Raw genomic sequence first — 6,732 nt, forward strand, 5'->3', positions numbered from 1 at the left:
AATAAATAAGAAGACATTTTTTTTAAACTGATTGACTACCAATGGTAAATGTAAATGGACTGTTCTTATATAGTGCTTTTCTAGTCTCAACGACTACTCAAAGCGCTTTAACATGGTACAGGAACCATTCACCATTCACCATTCATACACTGTGGCCGAGGCTGACGTACAAGGTGCCACCTGCTCATCAGATAATCATTCACACACATTCACACTCCAATGCGCAGCATCGGGGGCAACTCGGGGTTCAGTGTCTTGCCCAAGGACACTTCGACATGGGACTGCAGGGTCAAGGATCGAACCACCAACCTTCCGATTGGCAGGCAACCGCCTACCACTGAGCCACAGCCGCCCCTTGGTAAAGGGGTTAGCAAAGTAAAGTCTTTATCCTGAAACTAGACTGAAGACGGTAGGTCACTGTGAAATTAAGTCAAGAAAAATAATGGTTGATTTTAGAAAATACCAAACAAATCAAACTGTTATTATCAGAACTTTATTTACAGAGAAAGATGACCTGACAGGAAGGAGGTGTTTCACACATAGTTTTTTTGTTTGTAAGTTATCATTTAGGAATTTTGAACAAATGACATAGGCCTATAAATGTTAATAAATATGAGGCTCTAAAACTATAGTCAGACAACAGAGGCAGGGAGACAAGAAGGCTTAAAGCACATGAATACATTATAATCAAAAGGAAAGAAAAAAGGTTAGTTATGAAAGAGATGTGGGAAGGGCTGCTGAGTTTGGCTCCGCCCACTGAAGTTGGCGCCATCTGTCCTCTCTTACGTCCGCAGATAAGCTGTAAATACAGCTGGTCTGCTGCTGTTGAACTCATTCGTTTCTAACGATCCAACACCGACTGATCTCACAATGAGCGGAAGAGGCAAGGGAGGTTCTATGAAGGCTCTATGCACTTTATAAATATCTCTATGCACTTTATGAAAGGCTCTAGGCACTTTACACTTAAGCTTGGTTTGCACATTTTGTTTTATTAGTTATATTTTTGTAATTCTTGTATGGTTTATATTTAGGTAGCCTACTGGATGTTTAAATGTATACATTTTAATTTGTAAAAACTCAATAAAGCTCTTTAAAAAAAAAAAAAGCAAGGGAGGTAAAGGACTCGGTAAAGGAGGCGCTAAGCGTCACCGTAAAGTTCTCCGTGATAACATCCAGGGCATCACCAAGCCCGCCATCCGGAGTGAAGCGTATCTCCGGTCTGATCTACGAGGAGACCCGCGGTGTGCTCAAGGTCTTCCTGGAGAACGTGATCCGCGATGCCGTCACCTACACCGAGCACGCCAAGAGGAAGACGGTGACCGCCATGGATGTGGTCTACGCTCTGAAGAGGCAGGGCCGCACCCTGTACGGCTTCGGAGGTTAAACCGGATCCGGAGAAACTAATGTAACCGTGCAACCTGCCGGCCCTCTCGACTCTAATGTAACCGTGCAACCTGCCGGCCCTCTCGACTCTAATGTAACCGTGCAACCTGCCGGCCCTCTCAACTCTAATGTAACCGTGCAACCGGCCGGCCCTCTCGACTCTAATGTAACCGTGCAACCGGCCGGCCCTCTCGACTCTAATGTAACCGTGCAACCGGCCGGCCCTCTCGACTCTAATGTAACCGTGCAACCTGCCGGCCCTCTCAACTCTAATGTAACCGTGCAACCTGCCGGCCCTCTCGACTCTAATGTAACCGTGCAACCTGCCGGCCCTCTCAACTCTAATGTAACCGTGCAACCGGCCGGCCCTCTCGACTCTAATGTAACCGTGCAACCGGCCGGCCCTCTCGACTCTAATGTAACCGTGCAACCGGCCGGCCCTCTCGACTCTAATGTAACCGTGCAACCTGCCGGCCCTCTCGACTCTAATGTAATCAAGCGGTGTCTTGGTTGTCGGCAGGTTTGAGTTATTAACCAAGCCTTGTTTCTGGTGCATCTTAGAGGATTGTGTTCACGGCAATTCACACATTATCGATGGGGAAGTACAGTACATCACATACAAATACACGTCATGTTATTTTGGTAGTTATGTTAAGTTAAATGTTAGAGAAGTGAATGTTGCTACGTGGTAGCTAGGCTAGGCTACTGAACGAGACCGTAAGGACCGTAACCGAGGGTACTGCATGAGTCTATATTCAAACGGGTGTCTAGGTTCTCGGCAAGTTTGACTTATCAACCGATAGCAGAAGCCTTTATGTCTCGTGCATCTTAGATGATTGTGTACATACAAATTAATAGATTACATTATTGATGGATATTACATACAAATGCACGTCATGTTATCTTAGGAGTTATGTTAAGTTAAATGTTTATTACGTGATAGGTAGGCTGTCACCAGGAGACTGTGCACCAGACTACTGAACATGACCGTAACCGTGCCTAATGCATGAGTCATGTAATCAAACGGGTGTCTAGGTTCTCGGCAAGTTTGACTTATCAACCGATAGCAGAAGCCTTTATGTCTCGTGCATTTTAGAATTGTGTTCATGGAAATTCATATGCTACATTACCAAGGGGAAAGTATTAGGCCTATATCACATACAAATACACGTAATGTTATCTTGATAGATATGTAAAGTTAAGGCAAGGCAAGGCAGCTTTATTTATATAGCACATTTCAGCAAAAGGGCAATTCAAAGTGCTTTACATAAAACATTAAAGAGCAGTTAGAAAACAATTAAAAAACAATAATAAACAAATTAAAAACATTAAAAGACAAGAATAAAATTGATAGTGCAGTATAAGAATAAAAGTTACAGTTCAGTATAAGAAATTAAAGTTAATAAAATAGATTATTTAAAGAAAAGCAACATCAAAAAGATAGGTCTTTAGCTTAGATTTAAAAGAACTGAGAGTTGCAGCGGACCTACAGGTTTCTGGGAGTTTGTTCCAGATATGTGGAGCATAAAAACTGAACGCTGCTTCCCCCTGTTTAGTTCTGACTCTGGGGACAACAAGTAGACCTGTCCCAGACCACCTGAGAGGTCTGGGTGGGTCATAATGACGCGATCACCACTCCTCGATCTGCATACTGCAGTCAGGGCTTACTCAATTTCCCAGTACCAGTTCTTTAGACGTCACACAATGATTTACACACAGTTCTTTGGAAGTCACACAACAAATGATTCAGAAACATGCCCTGTGTGCCAAAATGCATGGAGCTTAATGCTATAAGGTCACTACGCTAACATGCTCACAATGACAAGGCTAAGTGTTTTGATCAGTTTTTTGGAAGTAAGTAAGTTTGGATTAAGAAAAAGAAAAGCTTAACACACACACACACACACACACACACACACACACACACACACACACACACACACAGTACATACACTCAAATAGCAGTCTCAAAAAAGAATTTCAAAATTACTGCATGAACTTTCATCAAGTAACATTACTGGTTTCGAAACTGATAATACATTTACAACAATGCGAAAAAGATAAAGAAGCATTAGCTTTTATGTTGTGATTTTGAATTTGCCGCGTGGCATTGCGCTAATAAAGGGAAAAAAGAAATGTTGTTGTTATGTTATGTGATTAATCATACCTTGGCGTTTAATTATAACAAAACATTTTCCTCTAAAAGCAAAAAAAAAAAAAAACACTTAACTGTCGTAGTCTTTGCAAGAGGATGAATAATTAACAAAAGCCCGACACAACACTCTTTCGTAGGCTACATGCACACAAACACATAAAATACTCCCACTAACAAAAACAACTAAAGGGGTTTATAAATCCACTTGTCTTGGACCACAGAGTTTTTTTGGGATCTTTGGGTCTCATGTCAACACGGTGTGTAAGAAAGCAAACCAGTGCTTGTATTTCTTTTGTAAGCTCCGAAGTTTTAACATTGCTGTGACTCTGATGGGAAGGTTTTATTGTTGTTTCAATTAATCACTTCTTACTTTTACCTTTCTTTAAGTTGGTACAGTTTACTGAGCCAAAAGGATAAGAACTGACGACAGGGGATTGTCAAAGTGTTTGGAAAAATTGCGTTACCTTGCGTAAACATGGACGCCTGGCCAATAAATGCTATTGAAGGGCGGGTCTTGGCGTGGCCATAGTGGGATTCGTAATATTGTGGCCCGCCAGCCCAAAGTTGAAAGGGTGGTTTTACCAACTCACAGGCGCTAGGGGGAAGCGAGACGGCCACCATTCAACATGAAAAAAGACCCTAAATATATGACCATAAAAATGACTCCGAAGCTGTTCAGTTAAAGGTCCCATGACATGGTGCTCTTTGGATGCTTTTATATAGACCTTAGTGGTTCCCTAGTACTGTATCTGAAGTCTCTTTTATATAGACCTTAGTGGTCCCCTACTGCTCTGAGCGATCTCTCCAATTTATTAAAGCAAGGGGTTTTTAAGAAGGCGGAGTCGGTCTTGGCAGACCACAACCACCCTCTGTCACAGGTATTTCAGTTGCTCCCGTCTGGTCGCAGGTACAGCTTTCCCAGATGCAGGATGAAGAAAGGGAATTTCGGCGAAAAAGACTCAGGCCCAAAGGCCGAGATATATGACTGTAATTCCTGCGTATTCATTGATAGGACTTATGGATACCAAAACTCAAAGATCAACTGATTCAGGTTAAGAAAAATTTACTGAGTCCAGCAGTTAAGGTGTAATCACATATGTGGGTTCACAAAAGACACTCAGGGCCCTATCTAGCACCCAGCGCAATTGCCTTTGTACACCGATGCATGTATCATTCCTATTTTGCACCCGACACACAGCGGACTTTTCCCTCCACAGTAGCACGTCGGTAAATTAGGGAATGTATTTGCGCTCCCGGGGGCGGTTCAGCGAAAAGAGGATGCGTGTTCCGGCGCTAACGTTCCCTGGTGCTATTTTGCAGTTTCAGAAAACAATTCTGCCACTGACCAGGAAAAACCTGGTCTAATGTCAGTAGCGCATTATTCAGATGCTATTTTAGGGGCGCATGCTTGGCCATAATGTAGCGTGAAAAAGAAAAATATGACTGAAAATGTACTTCAGGTGTTTGAATAGACCAGGAGGCACTTTACAGTACAGTCCTCAAAAAGTCGCAGCATTCTTTGTGGCTTGTTGTGTTTTACACAACATTTCCATGAATCATGGATGTGTTGACGACATACATGAGGAAATATTAGAGGACTTAATGTTGAACCTCTGGTCCGGGAGTAATGCGCGATGCGCTCCTGGTGGAGCGGGTGGACGGAGATGGAGTGGGGGGAGGAGGAAGGGGCACAACAGGAGCAGGTGGTGGGTTTGGAGGCCCACGCTCCATGGCTGCAGCAATCCTCTCCAGACTTGAGGAGATGCGCCCGAGAGGCCGCAGCAACATCGCCACCCGGTCAAGACTCCTTTTCCTCGATGGGGCGTAGTCCTCCTGTCTCCGGGCAGATTCTTCTGTTGCCACACACACACTCAGGGTGGAGTCCCCTGTCTGGTGCAACTTCCTCTTCTTGTTCTCATAACCTTTCAACAATTCTCTTTTACGCCATATAAGACCTAAACAATTTTTATGACTTAAGCTTAACCTTCTGTGCATCAAGAGGTCACCCAGAGTACTTTTGAGCATTCTGCTGAATTGTTCTGCATCAATTAATGGTGGAAATGTCTTTATTTATGCAAAGGAAAACACAGTTGGCAATTCAAAATTTAAAAAACATAATGGGATATAATCAAGGGGGTAAGCTTCGCTTCAGAACGCAAACCTCCAATGGCGCCATTTTGTTGCTACAAAGCGATCACCTCCTGTTAGCATTACACTGACCGCCATTTTTTTTTTACGTCACTTGACTGTGAATAACTTTACATCTGAAGCGTTTAAAGACTCTATTTGTCCATTGTTTATTTCTAAAGAAACACGACAATGTATAAAAGGCTCCATTACCTTGTACCTCACGTTATGGCTCCGTAGCAGATGTTTTTGTAAAAATAAGCTAACGATTGTGTCATAACCACGAGACTTACACACAGTAGAGGAATTACCGTATAGTACAGGAGAAGCTCGCAGGCAGTTTAGACTTACATTAGCTGTTTAGGTTGAATTACTAATGTTAACTAGCATGTTAGTGATCAATAATTAGCCTGTGCTTATGTTATCTCCTTACATATACCTACACTCTCAGTCTCTGTAAGATTGGGAATGATTGAGATTTCTCTCGGCACAGCTACCAGAAGACTTCACACTTTCAGACAGGTTGCTCACGTCACATTTACGTTGTCTCTGTCAGTTGGAGGCTGCGCAGTAAAGCAAGAGATCACCGGAAAAGTGCTTCTAATATCCTTCACTGGTCTCCGTCCAGAGCAACGGGATCTGTTGGTCCATTATATACTGTCTATGGATATAATGCAGTCGGGCGTTCTGTAGCATTTTCAAATATTTATTCTTCTGCAGATCAACTTTTCTCATTTAACGTTTTCTCTGCTGAGTCAACGCACACATGTAGGCATGAATTACTCTTTCTCTTCTTTGTGTGTTTTGTTTGTAGAAGTAACCTCTTTATTACTATTTACAGATATAACTATACGTAAAAAAAAATTCAATTTGTAAACAGTTGCACAATAGTACAATGGAGCGGAGTGCAAAGGCTGCTGAATAAATATGAAATGATTAATGTAACCTGTACTCTGTCTTTGTTACTGTAAGGCAGAATTTGCAATTCTGGGGAAATGTGAGTCAGGACTTGTAGAGTCAGGACTTCTAGATAAGAATGTCGAGTCATCTGTCACTCCCTTTCCATC

At 42.6% G+C, this 6,732-nt stretch overlaps 1 pseudogene; it reads left to right on the top strand.

The window, feature by feature from the left end:
• The first annotated feature begins 849 nt into the window (after nt 1–849).
• LOC114553936 (histone H4-like) lies at nt 850–1,397 on the top strand (annotated as a pseudogene).
• The last annotated feature ends 5,335 nt before the right edge of the window (nt 1,398–6,732 follow it).

Source organism: Perca flavescens, chromosome 4 (assembly GCF_004354835.1).
Source record: "Perca flavescens isolate YP-PL-M2 chromosome 4, PFLA_1.0, whole genome shotgun sequence".
In the NCBI taxonomy this organism is placed as follows: domain Eukaryota; kingdom Metazoa; phylum Chordata; class Actinopteri; order Perciformes; family Percidae; genus Perca; species Perca flavescens.